Raw genomic sequence first — 23403 nt, 5'->3', positions numbered from 1 at the left:
TATTAACCTATTAATTGAATTTGAGTGAGAATTAGAAACTGATTCATGTAAGTTTGAATATCACAATGTTAGCTCTCTAATTCCATAAAGATAATTAATATTTACAGTCTGTAATCTGACATGACCCCCAGTGCCATTTATAAAAAGCTACTCTACAGCAGTACACTTGATAAACTTTTTAACAACATAAAACTATAAATATAGACCATAATTAGAAGCTCATCATGTTAAATTTTTATGCACATTTTTGGAACTAGTTTTTAAATGTTAGAATATATATCCACTTACCTTAAACATAGAGTCAATAATTAACTTATTAATGATTGCATGATGCCTCACAGGTTTCAATAATATTTTTTTTTATGAAAACATCATGCAATAAAACAAACCCTTATGTTTGGCCAGAAAAAAAGGAAAAGTAGTGAAAAGTAGGTCCTCTGGGTCCTGGGTTAAGTATCATCATATTTCATATTCATAATCAAAAAAATATTAGTTTAATGATAACTACTAATATACCTTATGAATTTGCTGTGCAACAGGCACTGTGGTAAAAAACTTTATATTAATTGTCACATTTAATCCTTACATAATCTAACTATTAATCACATTTTCAGATAAGAAAGTTGAATTCATGAGAAGTTAAAAACTTGTTCCTTTGCACAGAGCTAATTGAACATTAGAAATAGACATAAAATCAAGCTATAGAAAACAATACCTAGAAGCAATGATGACATGTATTTCAGAAACCAGAGACAAAATCATGGAGACTTCATTCATTCATTCATTCATTCATTCATTCAAGAGTTTGTAGACAGAAATGGAAATACATAGAAGCAAATGCAATGATTAACAGACTACAGTCCATGAGAATTTGGAGGATAGGTACAGAGTTCAGGCAGATAGAGTATGTTGCACCAGAAGAAGGAGCACATACTCTGAGATGAAAGAAAAGAAGTAAAGATGGCTTAAAAATGAAACAATTTTGTCAGGGAAACAAAGATTTCAGCTTAAAAAAGTGGACAACATGAAGTGGTCGTTTGCTTCTGTTTGGGGTTGAACGCATATATAGCAAGCAGTTTCTCATTGTGCCATTTTGTAACCTCCCTCTTCCTAGCACAGGAAAAGCAAAATTTTATCACCTGTAAAGCATATAAGTGAATATGTTTTGAACTGGTAAAATATTTTAATTCAAAATAGGTATTAACAGAAGCTAAGAAACAATTCAAGTAGCATATATTAAAAACAAAATGGATACATTTTTCCAAAAAAGTTATTCTATAAGCATACACTAATAAGATTGACAAGACATATATTAAATTTCAAAATGTACTTAGAATTACCTAAAAGAAAATTTTGATTCCAAATATGAAATTAAAAAAAAAACCTTAAATGTTGCATAGTAAAATAATTTCAATTATAAAAGAAACTAATCACTTGAAATAAAAACTATAAACAGTTTTAAACATTTAATAAAAATAAGTGGATCAACAGACTATGGTACATAAATACAATGAAATATTATTCAGAAATAACAGTAAATGAGCTATCAAGCCAAAAATACATGAAAGAACCCTAAATGCACATGACTAAGTGAAAGATATGTCACTAAAGGAGATGTAGCATGATTCCAACTATATGACACTTTGAAAAAGACAAAACTATGGACTGAAAAGATCAATGTTTGCCAAAGGCTCAGGGAACAGGGGAGTAATAACTAGGTGTAACACAGAACATTTTTAGGGCAGTCAATCTACTCTACAAAAACTGTAATGGTGGGTGCATAATACCAGACTTATAAAACTGTACAACACAAATAAAAAAATTATAAATTATAGACTTTAACTAAAAATAAGGCACCAATAACAGTTCATCAAATATAACATAAGTGCTACACCTCATGGAAGCTGTTAATAAAAGACTGTGTATAGGGAAGTAGGATTGGAGAAGTTATATGGAAATTCTGCATTCCATATAATTTTTCTATAAACCTGAAACTTCTGTTTAAAGTCTATTAATTTTTTAAAAATAACAACACATTGTTTAAACTACATCCCCATTACTATTAAGAGTAAAATACATAAAACTTGTAAAATACCAATTGTCAAATTAAGCAATCTTTAATTGCACACCAAATATATTTTTAAATCCATTAAATGATCCTCAGGATTATCTTGCAGCAGTAAGAATGAATATTTATTTATACCCAACAGTGTACTCTATAAATAAGATCTAACTTCATTAGAAGTCTATTAATAATATAATCATTCTGAAATCTAATCAAAATGTCAAAATAAACATGTTTGTAATGATAGATGTAGTATCTTCTAATCAATCTCATATTATTAAAGACTAACTAATGGAAGAAAAGAGCCTGATGATAAAACAAAATCAAGAAGTTTTTACCTCTGTAGAAACAGGTTGTGATTTAATGAAAATAGATTTAGTAATTGATTTTTACTTTAAAGAATAAAGTAATCATGTATTAGAAAAAAGTCAGAGGTCAAAATTGTTTAAAAAATCTATTTCAGCAAAAGAAAAATAAGTAAATTGTTATGTCATATGAATAGTACAAAGAAAAGGGAGAGCTTACATCTGCCTGATTGGGTTAGCAAAGTCTTTAGAAAACCATTATACTTGTTTTACTTGTGTTGAAACTTGAAGAATCAAAGATGACAAAGACCTGAATTGGAAGGGTGTCAGCATCAGGAAAAAGAAGTACCATAGTAGCATTGAATGGGTCTATGATAGGCCAAGACTGAGTTGTGTTCTTTGCCCATAGCACTTCCATAAGTGCTCACAAAAGCTCTACGAGATTTGCAGTGTGATTTCCTTTTTTCAGATAAAACAAACAAACAAGCAAAAAACAGAATTGTGAGACCATGAAAAAAAATATATGGCTTCCAATATGACTTAATCAAATTCACTATTTTTTTTGTTCAAGCATGCAAATGTATCATAACCATATCTTCTGCTATACTATTTCTGTATTTCTGGCCCCAAATGATCTTTCCTTTTCTCCATTATACAAAGTCTCTAAGACACAGTTTTGTTTCTTTTCCCTCTCTCTTGAACATTATATAAAAATTAACTTATTCTAAATTAATTTCTTTTCCTTTTTTTTTTTTTTTTTTTAAGCAAAGTCTCTTTCTGTCCACATTAATCCCCCCTTTGCCTAACTCTACCACCCCCACCTTGTTCTCCCTCTGGCTATCACCACACTGTTGTCTGTATCTGTGTGTTTTATCCCTTCCCCTGCCCTCATCCAGCCTCCCAAAATGATCTAAATGAATTTTTATAGCACTTGTAAACTTAACCATATAATAGAATATGTTATTTCTGATCCTTCCACATATAAGTCAACTAATATGACATGAAAGATTGAATGTACATATCACTGTAATTGTATTGTTTCTATTCCTATGAGAGTATAAGCACTTTGAAACATGCAAGCATTTCTTTCAGTTAAAGCACATAGCTCTGAATTACAGGGAATGGTAAAGCATTCCTTCCTGGAAATTTCACAAAGATGCCTGGATAGCAACTACCTTATTAATTTAATAAGTATTAACTTAATCTCTATGGTCATGATTAATCTCACATCCTTAGGGCACTGGACAAAGTCTGACACCTAGAACTACTTAATAAATGTTTGCTGAATACAGTTTCAATTTAACTTACTAAAATACTCAAAGAAAATCACACAGAATTTTATAATTAAACATTTTTCTGGATTTACTCTAGAAATAAGATTTATTTATAACTTAACATAATTTCTAGTGAATTAACCATCTAGGGAGAACAGAATAATTATTTTTATGTAGGTATATAGCTAACAGGAGTCCTTTGATTAATTAAAATCTCACAGAACAATGGTAACTTTACATTTTGGTCTAATACTTAATTATCTAATACAAAAATAGATAACAAAGCATATCTTCATAAATGGCACAATGACTACAAATTTGATCATCTAGAGAACATTTATGAGCTCCTAGTAATCAAAGAATATAATGATATTATTTTATATACATGATCTGGTCAGTGAAACCTCTTAAGCATCCTTTTGATAGTTCTTGAAATTTACCAACAAAAAAAAACAGTTTCATGTGTAGAGTTCTTTTCCACAATATTGTGAAACCCTTAGTAAGTGTATAAAATAATTAAAGCAACAATTGAATGTGAATAAGTTAGAAATACTTAAACTGATTTAACCAAGATACTTAACCTAGTTAAGTATGGGTATTAATGTCACTTCTAAGTGAGCTCACAGTTTCCTAAACTCTTTGCAATGTAAAATGTGGACAAACACATTGCCTTTGTGTGCACTTTTAAGAAACAGTTCACTTTCTGGACACATGACAAACAACCTCCACTATTATCCACCTAGTCACTCCTTCACATCTCCTGGACTCCTAACAAGGCCTCCTATTGGTTTCCTATTTTCATTCTTCTCAACTAGATAGAGTTTGTTCTACATTCAAACACCAGAAAGTTTTTTTGAAAACACATACCAGATTATTGCATCTTGCTCAGGATCCTCTAATAACTTCTAGCACATATGCAATAAAATCTAATATTGGACTACAAATTACTGTAAGAGATGGCTCCTGGCTACCTCAACAGATCCTATCATTCTTTTGGTCTTGGTTGGATCACTTTTGTTCCAATAATTCTGTCTGCCTTACTAACCTTTAAACATGTGTACACATTTCTGTCTCAGAGTCTTCATACTTGCTATTCCTTTTGCCTAGAAAGCTTAGCTCTTATACATCCACATGGATTATTTATTCTCCCACTTCATTCACGTGTCTGTTCTAATGTCAGTCGCTTAAAGGGATCTTTTATGACTACTCATTATTTCACTCTTCATCTCCTTATCATGTTTTCCTTTTATGCAGAACTTATTATGACCTGAAATTATATCACTTATTGTCACCTATCTTCCAACAGAATGTAATTTCCTTTTGAGTAGGGTTTTTCTGTCCAATTATGTATTTCCACTGTCTAGCACAGTGCCTGAAATGGAGTAGTCATTAGTAGATATTTTAAAATGAATGGATAAACAAATAAAACTATCATTATTGCTAACAACAGTTGTTGTTTCAGCAGCTGTTACTTTATTAATGCTTAAGTAAGCCTGCTGATAATTTTAAATATTGACTAAATCTACCAAATGTGCCATTACTGACAAAATAAAAAATAAACTTTTCAACTGGTAATTCTTCAGAAGAATCATGACTCTAAAATATTTCTAAAGTTTGGCAGTTTGAGGGTGGAGGAAGCATTAAGTGTTTTTGTTTTGTTTTATTTTATTCCCACCCAGATCTAATTTCATTGTAAACTCTCCATTGGATGGTTTATAAATATTCACAATCTATACTAAAATAGTCACAATATATTCCTTTCAAATTATAATATCTTAGTTGAGTTAGATAAATTCCCCTGGGGGAAAAAAAGTTCACAGAAATTGACTTTTTTTTACACTGTTAATTTCAAGAAAACGAAACTATTAAAAATATTCTGAAATCACAAATAGCAACATTCCAAAGTGGCATTCAGTATATTCATTATTCATGGGAAAAACACTGAATAATGGTCTCACTTTCTCTTTCAGATTTTGGGCATTACAGATTTATTAATTTTAAAATAATTAATGTCTTCTAAAATTATAGTATAAGGAAAAACATTTTAATCCTACCAAAGACAATCAGTTAAATATGAAAGTTACATTGCAGTCTATAATTCTTATATTTAAACATACATAAAATGAGGAAACAGTTATGACATTATTCAAACTTTAAAATATTATTATATATTTATCAAGCATATATGGGTACTTGAGAAGAGATACATGACAGATAGCTTCTCTTAATCAAATTTCTGTGTAACACAGAAACTTAGAAGCAACCCCAAATATTACTTAAAACTTCAGGTTATTTTTTGAAATCATAAAACGTTAACAGAATTTTTTTGTTACTGGTATATGTTATTAATTCTCCAATATATTTTCTACTTAATGTTTTTACATTTCTCAGTTTAAATGCTACACGAACACAACCAGTGGACCAAAAAACAACTACTAGCATGAAGATGAATGACTATGAACTACAAAAAACCTTCTTAAAAGAATTATGAACTTACAATTCTGACCTGGCATATCATTCTTCAGTGGATAATGGATTAATCACATTGGATTTCCAATATATATTTTAAATAATAAGTAAATTATAACAGCTGTAAATAACCAATGCTATGGGTTTCCTATTATGATCAGTTTATTTTAAAACTGAATATTAGCTAATTTAGAAGAATTTTAGAAAAAAAATTATTTGAACATTTGTCACAATAACAAATATTTTTTGATAAAGCATTATCAAAGTTTAACTATTCCCAGGCCCAAGACAAAGTATAGGATACACAAGGGTTTAAATTAACAAAAAATATTTTGTAACATGTCTTCTATGGTTCCCATAAGTAATGAATTCCCTGAATCTGTACTTTTAAATTAAGTTTTGTAAATGTTTAACTATAAAAATTTATTCAATTTTTTGTTAAAAATTTTGAGGTATGAGGCAATTACCATCTATCTGAAGTTATTCATTCACTTATTTATTCAACAATTCATCACTGAACTATTCACTAATTTAGTAAACAAATATTTATTCCTGAGTAACTACTCGGATATTGGAGCTGTTTTAGATGCTTATAATGCTGGAAAGCACAGACAAAGTGAAGAACACAGACAGTAAACATGAAAAAATGTTTAAGTTGTACTTTCAGAGTGCTATGCAGGACAATAAAGCAGGGTAAGAGGATTAGAAGTTGATCTGGAAGAAAATGAAAGCACTGTTTTTAATAAGATGGATAAAGACAACCTCTCCAAGATGTTGACATTAATCAAGACTTGTTAGGTCAAGGATAAAGCCCTGTGAGGTCTCAGCAGAGTAGTCTGGGTGGAGGGAGCTGTGATTGCAAAGGCTCTAGGTGGAAACAAGCTGGGTGTGCTTGAGTACAGCACATGTGTCTAACCATCCCTATCACCTCCCCATTTCACCTTCTGTTCGATACTTTCCAGGAAACATCCCACAGAAGTAGGAAACACCACACGAAAAGACACGCCAACCAAAAACAAAAGGTGTCAGATTTAGAAGAAAAAAACTGCATCATTACACCTCTTATTTCATTCTCTTGATAGGTTTTTCCATAACAATAGAATGTTAGCATTTTTATTTATTTTCTTATCTTCACACTAAAAATGTGATCTCTTTAAGTTATTCTATTCAAATTCAACTGCGAGAAAATTAATTGTGGAGACTTCTGGCCAAGATGGAGGCATAGACAGGCACACTGTGTCCCCCTCCACAGCTAAAAAGGAACACAACTACATCAAAACTAGATACAACCAGAAGTTCCAGAAAATCAAGCTGCATAGAAGTCCAACAAAGATATAAAAAAACATACCCATCCAGACAATAGGAGGGCGGAGCCGGGGCAGAGAGAGCACAGTGTGGTGGTGGCAGCAGATGTGGCAGCAGTGGCAATGGCAGGCTGGCAAAAACTGCAGTCACACGTTTTGCAAAGTTGGGAGGGACACATGGAGAGCTTTCCCAACCCCAGACCAGGCCGCGCAGCTCACGTTCCCAGCACCAGGGGAAAATAAGAGCCTCATTGCTTCTGACTGTGCAAACCAGTGGGGGTTGAGGCAGAAGAATAAACTGCTAGGCTCTTAGCAGAGTCCATTTGTTTGAAGGGCCCCCATGTTCCAAGAACGTCTGCAGACCCACCCACTCTGGGAATGATGGCCAGGGCAACAGCTAGAGAGGCAACAGTCCCATACGGAGGTGGGAGAAATGCCTGGAAGAGGGTTGAGTGATGAGCAGGTGGCATTGTTCCCTCTCTGACCGCTACCCATACACAGAGCAACAGCACTGTGAAATGGGTCATCCTGTACTGAGAAATACCTAAGGATCTACCCTTTACAACATAACAGGAGCAACAGCTCTATCTAAGACACAGAGGCAAACAAACACAGGAGCCTGTAAAGACGAGGAGACAGAGAAGTATGGCCCAAAAGAGTGAACAGATCAAGGTTCCAGAGGGAGACTAAGCAATGGGGAGATAGTCAACCTAAGAGATGCAGAGTTCCAAACACTGATGATAAAGATGCTCATAGGCTTGACAGATATGCTTGAGTATGGCAGACGTGTAAGGGAAGAAATGAAGCCTATGCCAAGTGAAACAAAGGAAAATCCACACAAAACCAATGAAGAAGGGAAGAAAACCAGGGTTCAAATTAATGATTTGAAAGATAAGGAAGAAAAAAACAGTCAACCAGTACAGAATGAGGAAACAAGAATTGAAAAAAATGAGGAGAGGCTTAGGAACCTCTGGAATAACTTTAAACATGCCAATATATGAACTATACGGGTGTCAGAAGGAGAAGAGGAAGAGCAAGAAATTGAAAACTTATATGAGAAAATAATGAAGAAAAACTTCCCAAATTTGGCAAAGGAAATAGACATACAAGTACAGGAAGCACAGAGTCCCAAACAAGCTAGACACAAAAAAGACCACACCAAGACACATCATAATTAAAATGCCAAAGGTGAAAGATAAAGAGAGAATCTTAAAATCAGCAAGAGAAAAGCAGAGAGTTACTTACAAAGGGGTGCCTATAAGATTGTCAGCTGAATTCTCAAAAGAAACTTTGCAGGCAAGAAGGGACTGGCAAGAAGTATTCAATGTGATGAAAAACAAGGACCTAAAACCAGGATTACTCTATCCAGCTAGCTATCCTTTAGAATGGAAGGGCAGATAAAGTGCTTCCCAGACAAGGTAAAGCTAAAAGAGTTCTTCATCACCGAGCCATTATTATATGAAATGTTAAGGGAACTTACTTAAGAAAAAGAAGATCAAAACTATGAACACTAAAATGACAACAAACTTACAACTATCAACAACTGAATCTAAAAAGTAAAAACAAAACCCAACTAAGCAAACCAGAATATGAACAGAGTCATGAGTATGGGGATCACTTGAAAGGTTATCAGGTGGGAGGGGGGAGGGGGAGAAATGGGGAAATGGTGCAGGGATTAAGAAGCATAATTGATTGGTACAAAACATACAGGGGGAAGTTAAGAATAATAAAGGGAAGGGTGAAGCCAAGGAACTTATATGTATGACCCATGGACTTGAACTAAAGGGGGTAGGATTGCTGGAGGGAAGGGGGCTGTTGGGGGGAGGGGAGCAAAGAAAAAAAATTGGGACTACTGTAACAACATAATCAATAAAATATACTTAAAAAAGAAAAAGTTAATTTTGCCTTAGAGTTTGTTAAAACATTTTACAACCTATTAAATAGTTAAGAAAAATATAATTCCCATGATGTGATAACTTAGCATTATATAAATAATAACAGAAATAAAACTCAGTTAACCCAACTGTACACAGTGTTTTTGAATGTGTAACATGATTTCGCTTCTACATCACTTACCTGATAATCCATGCCTACAAAAATTTCCTCTTAATAAGAACAAAGTCACTGTTTTCTGCAAATATCATTGAGAAAAGCAATTTCCTCCCAGTATATTTGACTTTTCTAATAATTCAGGTATAATAAGTGAGCTGAGATCACTTCCATATGTTTATTAATAAAAATTGAGGCCATTCTTATATCTGTTCATTATATTTTGAAAACATATCACCATATATTTAAGAATGCTTGAGTAACTCACAGTTAAATTTGAATATAAAGGAGAAATAACAAAACTGAAAAACAGCAACATTTTTTTCTAATATTAACTGCAACAGTTGTAATAGAGTTTGATAGCAGAAAAGTTGATGCAAATAATAAAAAAAAGTCGCTAATATAAGAGTTAGAATTTTCTGTCCCTCATTTAACCCAAACTGCTCACTCTCTCTCTCTCCTCTCCTCTCCTCTTCTGTCTCTCTTTCCCTTCCCCCTCCTCTCTTTAGTCCTCTTTCCTTCCTTTCTTCTTCCCTCCCTCTTTCCCTTTCTTCCTTCCTTCCTTCTTCCCTTCCTTCCTTCCTCTTTTTCTTCTTTCTTCTTCTTTAAAACCAGGCAAAATGATTTTTATTTTTAAATGGCTATACAACAAAATTAAGTGTCTAATAGCAGATAAAGAAAAATTTAAAGTAGAAATCATAAGCAAAGAACTTTTCTTTTGAATGAATCTGAACCACCAACTATTCCAGCTTGCAAGAGCCTTAAATATATTCAGCTTACTTAACCCTGCAATGACACACAGAGTTTTTAAGAAATGACTAAGTTCAGAAACAGACTGATATACAACGGTGTTCCCCCAAAATTATCTATAATCTGAACTATAAATTAGTCTATATGCATCAAAAGGGAATGGTTAAATAAATCAAGGTATGGCAAGAAAGGATTAGCATGCCCTCTTTGGTAGCATTTTTTATTTTTCCAGTGAAATGTAGTGGACAATGATAATGTTAGTAAATATAGAAACATATAATACTAAACTGAATTCAACTAAATAAAGTATAGTAAGCGGGAGACTTATTATACTTTACTTGATTTACTAGGAGTTGTAAGACATATAAATTAATGACAAATTCAAAAACATTTTTGACCTGGCTGCTGTGGCTCAGTGGATTTAGCGTCGGCCTGTGAACCAAGTGTCGCTGGTTCAATTCCTAGTCAGGGCACATGACCAGGTTGCACGTCAGGTCCCCAGTTGGGGGCACGTGAGAGGCAACTGAACATTGATGTTTCTCTCCCTCTCTTTCTCCTTTCCCCTCTCTCTAAAAACAGATAAATAAAATAAAAAATAAAAATAAAATAAAATAAAGTAACCTTATAAAAAAAGTTTAAAAATATGTAAGTCCCAATTTAAAACAAAAATTAATTATAATCAAGAAAGTAAATAAAAATTTTGTGATTATTATATTTAAGAAAATAAATACTGAGATACACATATAAAAGTTTTATTTGAACTATAAGTCCTGTGACTATTGATTTTTTTTTCTTTTGGTGTCCTGTACCTGAAGTTTTACTCCCAAGTTCTGTACTAATCACTTTCTAGACATGGCTACCATGTACACCCTTTTAAAAAAGCTGCAATTAGCTTGCAACTAGGTACTTGTTGGAATGCAATACCCGATTCACAGAAACCTTGTCACTCCATGCTCTAAAGTTCTGTTTTGAAGTAGGTCAACTAACAACGTAGGAAGACCTCAAAAGTTTCACTTATCGAATGGAAAGAGTATATTCAAAATCTCAGCTTGCCTGACAGCTGTAATATATTGGCTTTACATGAAAACAGGTAGCAATCACTTTTGGGGAAATTTTGTCTCACACTTCACAGCTTAAAATAAAGCTGCTGACTTAATAGGACTCTAGATGCATAGAGGTTATATATTTATCTTCTAAATGCTATGCTTGGTTCAGTAACAAGTTGAAACATGGTGGTGTTCACTGGGCTCTGCCGCTATCCAACCTCAGTGCTAGTTATACAGAAACAAAACTGAATGTGATTATTTTTATTAGTGAGAAGAATTCAAGGTCATTCTTAAAACTTAACACAACTTGTGCTGTTGCCAATGGCCTGGATTTTGGTGTGCTATTTGGAAAGCTATAGACTGGTAGATTAAACATACCCCTCACTGGAGCTACCCACTATGGAAGCAAATTGTGGCTGGTGATTGGAAAGTTTGAGTTACTAATGAACTCAGAATCTGTGCTTATTGGCTGACATACTGGTCTTCCTCATTCATAGTTTTAATGCTCAAGTCTTCCATGAATCTACTCCTAACCACACCATTGATCTCTTCCTCATACAAGTCATTGTGTTCTTAAAGTCACTCTGGGCATTTCTTGCTTCAAAGAATTTTATCTAAGTTCTGGGAAGGATCATGTTTAAATGCTTTGCATCTCCACTCTGCCTAGTCTACCAATAAATACTGATTGATAGATCCTGTCATATTATTTCATAGTTGAGAAAATGGAAACATCTTACTTTACAATGAGATATATTTTAGGTGAATTTTTAAACTGGTATAACAACAATAATTCTGAAATCATAGATATCTAATATTTTATAATTTATTATTTTTTCAAAATTTTGTTTTCACATTCATAGAAAGAGAATCTGATTGATTATAGCTTTCTCTTAATCCTGGAAAAATGCACGTGCATATGAAAAATGTAAGAATTGGTAGCCTTGTCATATAATAGTATTTTACTCAACATTTTATTTATTACTGGATGTCAGAGGCTCTCTCTGAATTATTCAAGCTAAAATACTTATGAAATAGAAGTTTATTTTTCTTACTCTAAAAATAAAAAATATATTGGCTGTTTTTTAGGATAAAACCAAAACAAAAGAGTCCTTTATATTTTAATAGTTTATTTTCAGAACAATATTTATACTGAAATCAATCTACATGGAGCACTTTTAATCCATGGATAATTCTAGACCAGCATAACCTACTTTTGGATCAAGAGGCTGGAGGCTCATAACTTCTGTCAGGCTTACTCTGTGTATTTTGCATGTTTGTTATGAGTATCAATCGAAGTTTGATGTTACCATACCATCTCGACAAGAAATAAGGCAATATTATTTTTAAGTTTATTAAAATATACACTCTTTCTATTGCACTTAAAACTTAGTCAGAAGGCTTAAAGGTAGGAAGTAGAACTGGGAAGTAGTGACCTAAGAAAGGCAATTGAAAATGAGGGGAAAGTTATAGGAGCTAGTGAAAGAATTCAAGAACAGAGTAGTGAGTTGAGAAAATAGCTTCTTAAAATCAAATAAGATAAAGCCTGGGATATATCCACTGAATTTAACAAGTTAAAGATATTAATCAGAGCAATCTTTTTATCCTCACCCAAGGCTATGTTTTTATTAATTTTTCTTTTTTTTTAGAGAGCGAGAAGAAGGCAGGAGAGAGAGAGAGAGAGAGAGAGATCAATTGATTGCCTTTCGTGTGTGCCTCAACCACAGATTAAATTCACAATCTAAGTGAGTAAACCAGACTGGGAATTGAACATGGAACCTTTTGGTGTGTGGGACAATGTGCCAACCAACTGAACCACCCAACCATGGTAGAACAATTTTTGGTGACATATTAGTTGGAAAATTATCATGGGTAAGATGTGAGCCTATGGAAATACCTAGTGCAGCCAACTGGGTAAACAAGTTTGCTTCAGACAAAATGGAAACATTGGCTGGAAGTTGAAAGATTTTTTAAGTTGAGAAATCATGATTTTTAAAAATACAAATGGAAATAATTTAGGAGACAAAAAGTCTTAATGTCTAAAGCAGAGAGACACAGGTCTAAAAGTTTCTAAACAGATAGCTGGAAATGAAAAAAGTATCCTTAAGCATGAGAAATGACAATTTCTCCATCAGACTTAGAAGAGAGGAGAAAAGAACAGGAGCTAATGAAGCAGTCCTTGTCAATTTGATGGTGGGAAACTGAGATAGGACATTCTAATCTAGTGATTTCTATTTCTCTTGGAAGCAGAACAGGTTTTCAAGATAAGAAGAAAGTTAGACTGTTAGACTTGAGAAGTAGAAAAAAACATTTAAAATCAGAATATAAGTAAGTTTGGTGACTACAGTTCCTAGTAGTTGTGGCAGGATGATAGCTTATTTGGGGTTTCTATCAGTTTATAATGGTTTCACATCTCACAATTTGTGAATTTCCTCCATCCGAGTTTACTCTTCTAAGTCAGATAGAATGAAGAACATACTGGCATTAATACAGGATCAAGTTTTGGGGAGGTAAAAGCTATAAAACAACAGAAGAAAAATAAACTTGGTACTAGAAGAGAATGGTTGTAACAATATCCCATAGACACTAAGCTGGTTATGGAGAAATATGAGGAAAGGAGAGAATTAATATACAGAAACAAATAATCAACATGTGAGTATCAGAGTTAAAAGCAAATGCATTGGGGTTTAATGAACTTATAAGCAAGAAGGATAAGAGTTGAATTTCTGAGTTATTAATCTAAGGCTTATGATAATTATTATGAAGTAATTATAGTCCTATGTAAATATTATGTGGCTGAGAGACCCACAGAAATGAGCAAGTAAGAAGTTTGAAGTCCATGGAGATGGACAGATCTCTCTAAGAAAGGTGGATTTATGACTTCAGAGAAATGGTAGTGTGAGAGATGCACTTGGTCTATCCCCTGAAGTTTCAACAATTCAAACAGCTATAATTTAACAAAGGATTCTCAACACATAAACATGTCCGAGAGGTGCATGCACACTGAAACATCTAGAAGTGGGCAAGTGGGAGCAAACCAGGAAGAGCGCAAAGGTGCCACTGATGCAGGCCTGCAACGTGGAGCTCACGGAAGGGCTAAGCCCAGAGAGGGGAGGGTCAAGTTGTGGCAGGAGCAAAGAGATTTGAGCACTGCTGCAGGAGTCGGCAGTATGAGCTGCGGCTGAATCCAGTGACGCGGACCGGGACAAAGCACAGAGGTTGAGCCACAATTGTCTGGCAATTGGCATTCCAGACACAGAAGCAAACCCACAGCACCTGGCAGCCACCTCCCAGAGCTCACCTCCTCCCACCCTTTGGGTCAGGTTGCAGAGCACATTATCTGCAAACCCACGAACTGGAACTACGGAAACACTTTTTCCCTGAGCAAAGAGTACTCTCATGCTAATCCCAGGGTCAGGTGGAGGCGCATAGGAGGGCCACCATAGAGGCCCACTGTTCACCATTTTGGGAAGACAAAGCTACAAAGGAAGCAGCTGATTCCCGCAGTTAGCCAGCCCCACACATGGAGGCTGCACTGTGGGCAGTGTCTAACTGTGGTGGACGCTCTGGAATTTCATGGACTTGGACCCCCCTCAGCCACTGCATTCCCCTGTGGAGTTAGTGCCCTGGGTCCAAAATGAGCAGATCACAGGGAAGGTGCCCAACTTCCCAGGGAACCCAGGCCCACTTCCACCACCCCATGGAGATCGGAAAAGCCAGAAAAGTGTAAAAGATCTAGAAAATTTATTTACTGCACCAACTAGAAAATAATAAAAATACTTATCAATCTATTAGCGAACTGCATCTCTATACACAGATGCCTAGATAGGGAAGGAATCCATCAAATACCAAGGATAACCAAGATAACATGGAAGCTCAGAAAGAAAATTTTAAAATCTCCAGAAAATAATCGTAGAGATTTTAGTTCTGAAAAAATGCAGTGAGATGCAAGAAAGCAGAGATAGACAGTATAATAAACTCAGAAACAAAATTAAAAAAAAAAAAAGATTAACAAAGAGATGGAAATCTTAACCCTTTGAGTGCCATACATAATTCAAAATTTGGATCGACATGAGAAAAAATTATATCAATATATAACCTGAGGTACCAAAAAAAAGAGAAGAAAACATAAAATATGAATTATTCCATTGTTATTTACATTTATAGCCATTGTAAAAAGCCGCTGTGAGCGACGCTGACACTTTTGGGAAATTTTGTCAGCATCGCTCACAGCAACGTTGGCACTCAAAGGGTTAGAAAATAACCAAATAGAAATTCTGTAGAAGAGGAAATCAATAAAAGAGACTGAAGGTGAACAAGCGAGGATAGAAAATATAGAGCTAACAAGATGGAGGAAAAAATTAGTGATATCAAAGATAGAAACTTAAAAATGATGCAGAGAAAAGACAAGAGATTTGAGCATATAAAATATGAAAGAACTCTATAAGAACTGACTCCATCAAAAAGAGCAAATAAGAATAACAGGCTTACCAGAAGAAGAAGAGATGTCAAAGGGAACAAAGGGACTATTCAAACAAAGAGTTGATGAGAACTCACCAAACCTACGGAAAGAACTAGATCCTCAAATTCAAGAAGCAAACAGAACACCTAATTACTTCAACCCATAAAGGCATTCTTCAAGGCACATTGTATTAAAACTGTCAAAAAATCAATGAATAAGAAAAGAATTCTCAAGGAAGCCAGGGAGAAGAAGGAAGAAACCTATTTATAAAAAAGCCAACTAAGTTACCATCAGACTTCTCAGCAGAAACTCTGCAAGCTGGAAGAGTGTGATACCAAATACTCAAATTACTGAAAGAGAGAAATCACCAGCCAAGAATAATATATTAGTAAAGTTATTCTTTAGATATAAAAGAGAAACAAAAACTTTTACAGACATACGGAAGCTGAAGAAATTTATCAACAGAAGATCTCCACTGCAGAAAATACTGAAAGGGCTTATTTTACATGAAGCAGAGAACAAAAGATCACAAAATTACAAGTAAAATGACCAACAAATTTACAGTGTAAATAGGGATAATTTGTGACAACAAAAACATAAAAGGGGTAGGGGAGAGGTATAAATGTGCAAAGGGGGTGAAGATTAGATGTATTCAAAATAAAAAATATTACTGTATATATAAAACTTTCCTTTTCATAAACTTAATGGTAATTATAGGGAACCGGTCCACGTGGCAGTGGTGAATGTAGCTCAGCCCTGGCCTGGAAAACTGAAAGGCATGAGGCGACACACAGGAGCCAGGCCTACAGATCTGCTATCCTGTGGAAATCAGGCCTGCACTGTATCAAGGTTGCTTTAAAGCTTGCTTTTGCTAAAACTCTCTTACCCTAAGGTTGAGAACAACAGATGTTTAGTGTATAACCTTGAAGTAACTTCCTAGGGTTTATTCTGAGCTGTTTCAGGGATGGGATGTAGCCAGCTTGCCTATCCTTATCATCCCCCTGCATACACAACATTATCTTCTTTTTTCTCTGTAAGCTAGAACCATTTAAATTAATTTTAGTATGATAATTTATGACTCTCTTGGATGTAATTCCCTGAGAACGGTAATAAAAAGCCTGTCTAGGCAAGGGTTTAGGTGCTCTCTAACCTAGAGGGTGGCCACTCTGTCCCTTTTCTCCACAGGATTCACTGAGTCCATGTGCATTTGTTCCCCCTCATCTGCAATGCCACGGACCCCTGTTGTCACAGTCCACAACAGGTAATCACGCATAAAATCTCCAAACTGAGATGCATAACTTTAAAGAGAAGAAGGAAATGGGGGCGGGGGTTATGGAATACTGCCTAATTATAACAACAAACATAAACACAAAGGAAAAGAACTAGTGGAGCACTGAGCTACCAGAAAACAGAAGATAAAATGGCTGTAGGAAATCCTCATACATCAATAATTACTCCAAATGTAAATAGACTGAAATCACCAATAAAAAGGCACAGAGTAGCAAACTGGATCAAAACCCAAAACCCAACCATATGCTGCCTTCTGTAGACACTCTATGCTGCAAAGACAAAGATCAACTCAAAACGAAAGAGCAGAAAGTGAATCACCAAGCAAACAGCATCCATAAAAAAAGCAGGTATAGCCATACTTATATATGACAAAATAGATTTCAAGATACCAAAGGACACAGTGACAAAAATGGACATTTTATAATGATAATGGGGACACAACATGAAGAAGACATGACAGTTCATATGTATGAACTTAGTCAGGGAGCACTGAAATAGATAAAGCAACTACAAACAGAACTGAAGGGAAAAACAGACAAAAACACAATCATAGTAGGGGCCCTAAATACTCCATTGACAACTCTAGATGGAGCACCCAAATAGAAAATCAATAAAGACATCAGCCTTTATTGACACAGTAGACCAAATGAACACAATTGATATTTGCAGTCTTTCATCCAAGAACATCAGATCATACATTCTTCTTCAATTTACATGGAGCATTCTCAAGGATAGACCAAATGTTGGTTCACAAAACTGGCCTCAATAAATTTGAAGAGAAAGGACTCAAATAAACAAAAACAGAAATGAAAGAGAAGTTACCAGAGGCAGTGCAGAAATACAAAGGCTCCCATTAGAATATTATGGAAGACTATATGTCTTTAAAACAATAAACTAGAAGAAATGGGTAAATTTCTAGAAATATATAACCATGAAGAACTGAAAAATCTAAATAGACTAATCAACAGTGAGGAAATTGAAACAACCATTAAAAACCTTTCAAAAAATAAAAATCTGGGACCAGATGGCTTCATTAGTGAATTCTACCAAACATTAAAAGAAGATATGATACCTATATTTCTCAAACTCTCCCAAAATATTAAAGAAAAGGCCATACTTCCTAGCACATTTTATGAAGCCAACGTAACCCTGGTACCAAAACCTGGTTAATGTTTTCATTCATTTCAGATATTTTGTTATATATTTTATGAGGAAAAAAAAAAATAAGCCACAGCTAACACTCACTGAATACTTAAAATATACTTAGCATATTTAGCATTATTATAAGCACTTCATATGTTTTATGCCATTTAATATTTAGCATGCTTTCTTCACTGCCCTTTTTAGGTGTGAAGAGTGAGGCTCAGGGAACGTACATAAATTGCCCAAGATCACACTTCTGATAAGAAATGCAAGGGGATTTGGAAATCTGTATGACTCCAGAGGTATCCTACTGGTTGTTAAAGGCATTTTAATATCAACATGCATTTGGTGAACTGAATATCTTTCAACATAGAATGAAAATGTACTAAGGAATAATATTTTGAAGATAGATTTCAGTGAAGATAAAAAATAAATCCATGATCAACCGTTTATTAAATTACTAAAGTTCATATTGACATTTAAACGTGACAATACACTGAATTTTATTCAAACAGTACCTGGTTTTATTCAGATATTTTTATTCTTTTAAAAATATTTTTAGTATATACTAAAACACATGTATACTCTTTGTATATATTCATAGGCATATATACACAGTGTACACTGTGTGCATATATAAATAAATATAGACACAAATGTGTGTGCGCATATAATGTTGTACTCATTAATTTAAAACTGTAAAAGTGAAGTTGTTTTTATTGTTTTGTTCACCATGACTTACATAGAGGCAATATTAGAGCATATCAGAACACTGTTATTATTCACTTGTATACTACATATTCTGTTTTAATTAGAAAATTCAACATCAGCTGAATAACAAACCATAATATATAATTTATATAAAGAGATGTATGGGAATGGACCCATCTACATGTGTAGATGTAACATAATTTATATAGGGTCTTGTTAAAAGTTAAAAATACTGACTGGAAACAAGATTCATCATAACTCAAAAAATTGTTTAAATAACGACAGACTGACAGGAAAAAAGAAAGACCAGTTGTTTTGTTACTATGGCTATTCTTGGCAGTAATGCAGGGGTTACAACTGCGTGAACTTACAAATAATGTAGAAACCCACTTTTAACAAAGGGTCTCAGCAGGATAACAAGGGGTGCACATTATTTCTCACTGTGCATCGCTGAGCTCCTTTTGAACTTTGCCAAGATTTAAATAATGCTGACAGGGCCCCGGCACTGGCAGAAACGTGAGCCTGGAACTGTGTGTCAGCAATGAGGGCTTTTTTGTTTGCTTGTTTGTTTGCTTGTTTTTGTTTTTGTAGAAAACCACGTTTTAATCACTTAGACTATTTATTGATTCTAATTAGTTCTGGAGTCTTAAGGAAGCTTATAAAATAGCAGAAAGAAGTATTTGCCTTCTAAAGAAGTATTTGCCTTCTAAAGAATGTCTTCTAAAAACAGGAGGATTTAGAGCTGCTCTTGGATTAATCATGAAAGGTTAAAAATACTTATATCCCAAGGTAGAAAAGGCTTCTGTAAATTTCTAATTGTATCATGAGTAGAAAAAAAGTATAGGTTGGATATATGAAGTTCTTGATATTTCATTTTAATCCACAAAATGACAATTTTATGTTTCAACCTAATATACTTCTTAAATAATTAGCTGATTTAGCTACATAACTTTTTCTTAAATTTTTACTTCTCAAATCCTGGCTTCAGATTTCATGAGTAGCTCAAATTGCATTTTTATTTCTAATGTTAATCCCACAATGAAAGAATTATATTTTTTAAAACAGGCAAATTGAAGATAACAAAATGTTTATACACACGCACATTCCTTCAACTGAGTCATCACAGTTATTGACCAGTGACTAATATTTTAGGAGACAGTGGTTAGACATCATTTATACTGATCTGGATACATTGTATTCTGTTATGATCTTGACTGGTGTTTAAGAAAAAAAACACTTCCTTGAACACAAAGGCCCATTCACAGTGCCAAATGCCCACAGACCCTGTCTATATTCTCCTCTTGTTCTAGATTTACTCTCTGTCCTTCATGAGTGCCTCATGATACTTCATTCTTCAGCCAATCTATTATGGTAATTTTATGTTCATATCTAGGTTCTGTACTCAGTTAAATAGACAGTGGAAGGAGTACACGTCTAAATCATCTTCATGTCACTTTCAATGACTTGCACAGAACATTGTACAAAGCAGCTCTTTCAATTAACAAATGAAATGAATGTGTTTTGGTCTTCTTATTTAATATAGTCATTAATACAATGATATTAAGGACATTGCTTCCTTTGTATAATTCCTGTGTTTCTGCTTAATAAATTAAATATTTTAAAAAAATTTTATGTACTCCTACGTGGATAAGGGGATCATGAAAATGTCATTTGCCTGGAAATAAAAGAGACAATATCAAGTCCAATATATAATGTGAGAGACTAGGTAATTGTACAAACATCCCACCAGACATATTTCCAAAAGGGTTAAATGACCAGAAAAATACTTTTAACTCAGAATAAGTAAAATGAAGACTATATGAAACAAGAAAATTTTTTAACTGACATCTGCCTTGATGGCATGTGGTCCTCCATACCTCATAAGCTAGTGCTTGAGGTTTGATGGGCCACAAGCCAAAATCAAAAGTCAGGTTTGGAGCCCAGCCAAAATAAATGATCAGCCTGGAGCTTTGTATATAACAAAGCCAATGCACCCTAGCACACCCATACTGAGTGGGTCAACTAGAATAAAGCCCACATGGCAGAAGTAGATGATAAGGACCTTGGCCTTATTTACTTTGGCCCTAATTAGATGGGAGTAAAAAGAAGCCCCTTATTCACCCTGTTATGGTGATCTCGTCACCAAAAAAAACATTCAAATAGAAAAAATATGTAATAAGCTCTGGATTAGTTGTGTCATGAGCACCTGGAAAAAGCTAATATAGAAATTCCTGAGGGAAGTCATATTAACAAAGTATCTCAACTGCTTCAACAGATATTGTTTCAAGTATTATATATTCTTTGACAATAAAATATCAGAAAGAACACAATAAAATAACTATGAGTAAGAGTTGGCAGAAATAATAAACTGCAAAATCAGACACTCAAAAATAAAAATATTAAATTATCATTTTATATAACATACACATAAAATAAATATGTATAATACATTTAAATGAGTGTAGAAGAAATGCAAAACACAAAGAGCCAACATAACTATGAGAAATATGAGTGAGAGTTGTAAAAAAAAATCCAATGTCTTTTAAAAATTAACAGTAAAATAAGACTAGAAATTCAATTAATTAATTATACTACAAATTAGAAAAGCTGAAGTATAATTTAGTAAAGTGACAGACATGTCAAAAGTAATTATATAAAATGCAACACAGAAAAAAAAAAGGAAAAATAAAGCTTAAAAACATAAAGTTCCAAGAAAAATCTAATCTGTTTTCAAAAAATTGATAACATACATGAAGAATAATGGCAGATAGTTTTTGAGAATTGATGGATTCCATGAATCCTCAGGTAGACTGGCAACATAAATTAAGCAAGATAAGTAAATGAGAACTGAAATTCATCAGAATAAAACTAAAAATACCAGCAAGGGAGATTTTAAAAGCTAAAGGGGGTGGGTTGAGGGGAGAGATGGAATAACATTTATTTAGCTAACTTCAAAAGAACAACAATGAAAGTCAGAAAAGCTGAGTCAATATGCTCAAAATACTGAGAAAAATATTAATTTAACTTTGCTTATTGGGAAAACTATCTGTCAATAATTAGGGTAAAATAAAGATAATTCCAATAAAAAGAAAATGGAAGTTGGTACAACCAACAGAAAGGCACTACTAAAGTACATTATTCTAGGAGAAAATATAACACTATAGAAAAAGGTTTGTGATATAAAAAGGAATTGAGACTAAAGCAACTAGATGTGTTAAACTTGTTCAATCTAAACAAGTATTGGTTATATATAAATAAGAGTATTAATGGCTTATTTGTGACATTAAATAAAAATCAAGTTATAACTAAAATAATAATAGATGTCAGCATCTATTATTGATCAGTTTAGTTTTCTAAGGTCCTTGTATTGTTTTGGAAAAAAATGAAATATCAATTGCTAGCTTATTAAGCATGCTTGTTAAAATAGCCACTAAAATAATAAGTAACTATAAATCTTATCAATTCAAACTAATAGAAGAAAACAGGTATGGGTCCAAAATACCTTATTAAGTCCAAAAGAAGTAAATAAAAGAGAAAAAAGGAAGCTAGTTAGATGATAAAAATAAAACCATTTTAAGAGAAATCATTGATGGGTTGGTTACTAGTTTTATCAATTGAATCAAGAAAAACACTTGTTCCTTTTTTAAAAAAATGATAGCCCACTTAATTGTAACATCTTTGAGATAAGATGTTTCATTCAAGCAGATGTGTGATGGTCTGCCTAGGAAACCAGAATACAGGACAAGGTATCATATTACCTGGTCTTTGTCCTTTGTCTTTTTGTCCACTGGTTTGTAAGCAGGCTTCTAATGGTACATATGGAATAAGAAGGAGTAAGAACACTGAGAAGCACTGGTTCCTATTACACTCATATGGAAATTAATATTCTGATTTAAATTTAATCCCATGTGTTTAGTGAACCTCAGAAACTCTTGAATAACTACATAATATGCACTGGGGACTTGCATTACTAAGGCCAAGACCCAGAATTGCGAGCTCTCCACTATGGAATCACACCATGTGTAGGTTGCTCTGCTGAGCAGTCAATGCTAGTTTTAAACATGTTTAACGCAATCTTATATTTAACTTGTGAAGCACAATTCATAAATCAGCTTATTACCAAAATACTGACTTTCAAATTATTTAAATGCTGCTTGGAAACAGACATAAAAGTTGCTTAGTCTGCATAATGTTCTGTGTAGGAAACCAGGCAAAATGTATGAAAGGAGTTTGGAATAAATAAAAGATAATGGGAAGTAAGCTGAAGAAGCTAAAGTGAGATACAATGTGAGGTCAGCACAGAGCTCTTTGGAGGGGATAGGAAGTGTGAACACAATCAGTCAACCGGTGCCCATCTGAAACTATAAAAGAGGTAAGATAGTAGATGTGTATTGTTACTGAGCAAATGTTTACAGCATTTCAAAAACAAATCATAGATATGCCAGTTTGTTAGACATGGATGTCATATTCCTGGGTGACTGCATGTAAACTATAAAATTATCATGAAAGCATCAAGACAAATATGAAGTTCTCAACTG

At 33.7% G+C, this 23403-nt stretch overlaps 1 protein-coding gene across 1 annotated transcript in view; it reads right to left on the bottom strand.

Moving 5' to 3' along the window:
• Nucleotides 1-23403, bottom strand: part of GRIK2 (glutamate ionotropic receptor kainate type subunit 2) — a 432031-nt gene that overhangs the window by 160506 nt on the left and 248122 nt on the right. The gene's annotated exons all lie outside the window — the stretch shown is intronic.

Source organism: Furipterus horrens, unplaced genomic scaffold, assembly GCF_987537825.1.
Source record: "Furipterus horrens unplaced genomic scaffold, mFurHor1.1.pri manual_scaffold_6, whole genome shotgun sequence".
Classification (NCBI taxonomy): Eukaryota; Metazoa; Chordata; class Mammalia; order Chiroptera; family Furipteridae; genus Furipterus; species Furipterus horrens.
This window is presented reverse-complemented; position numbering and strand designations above follow the sequence as displayed.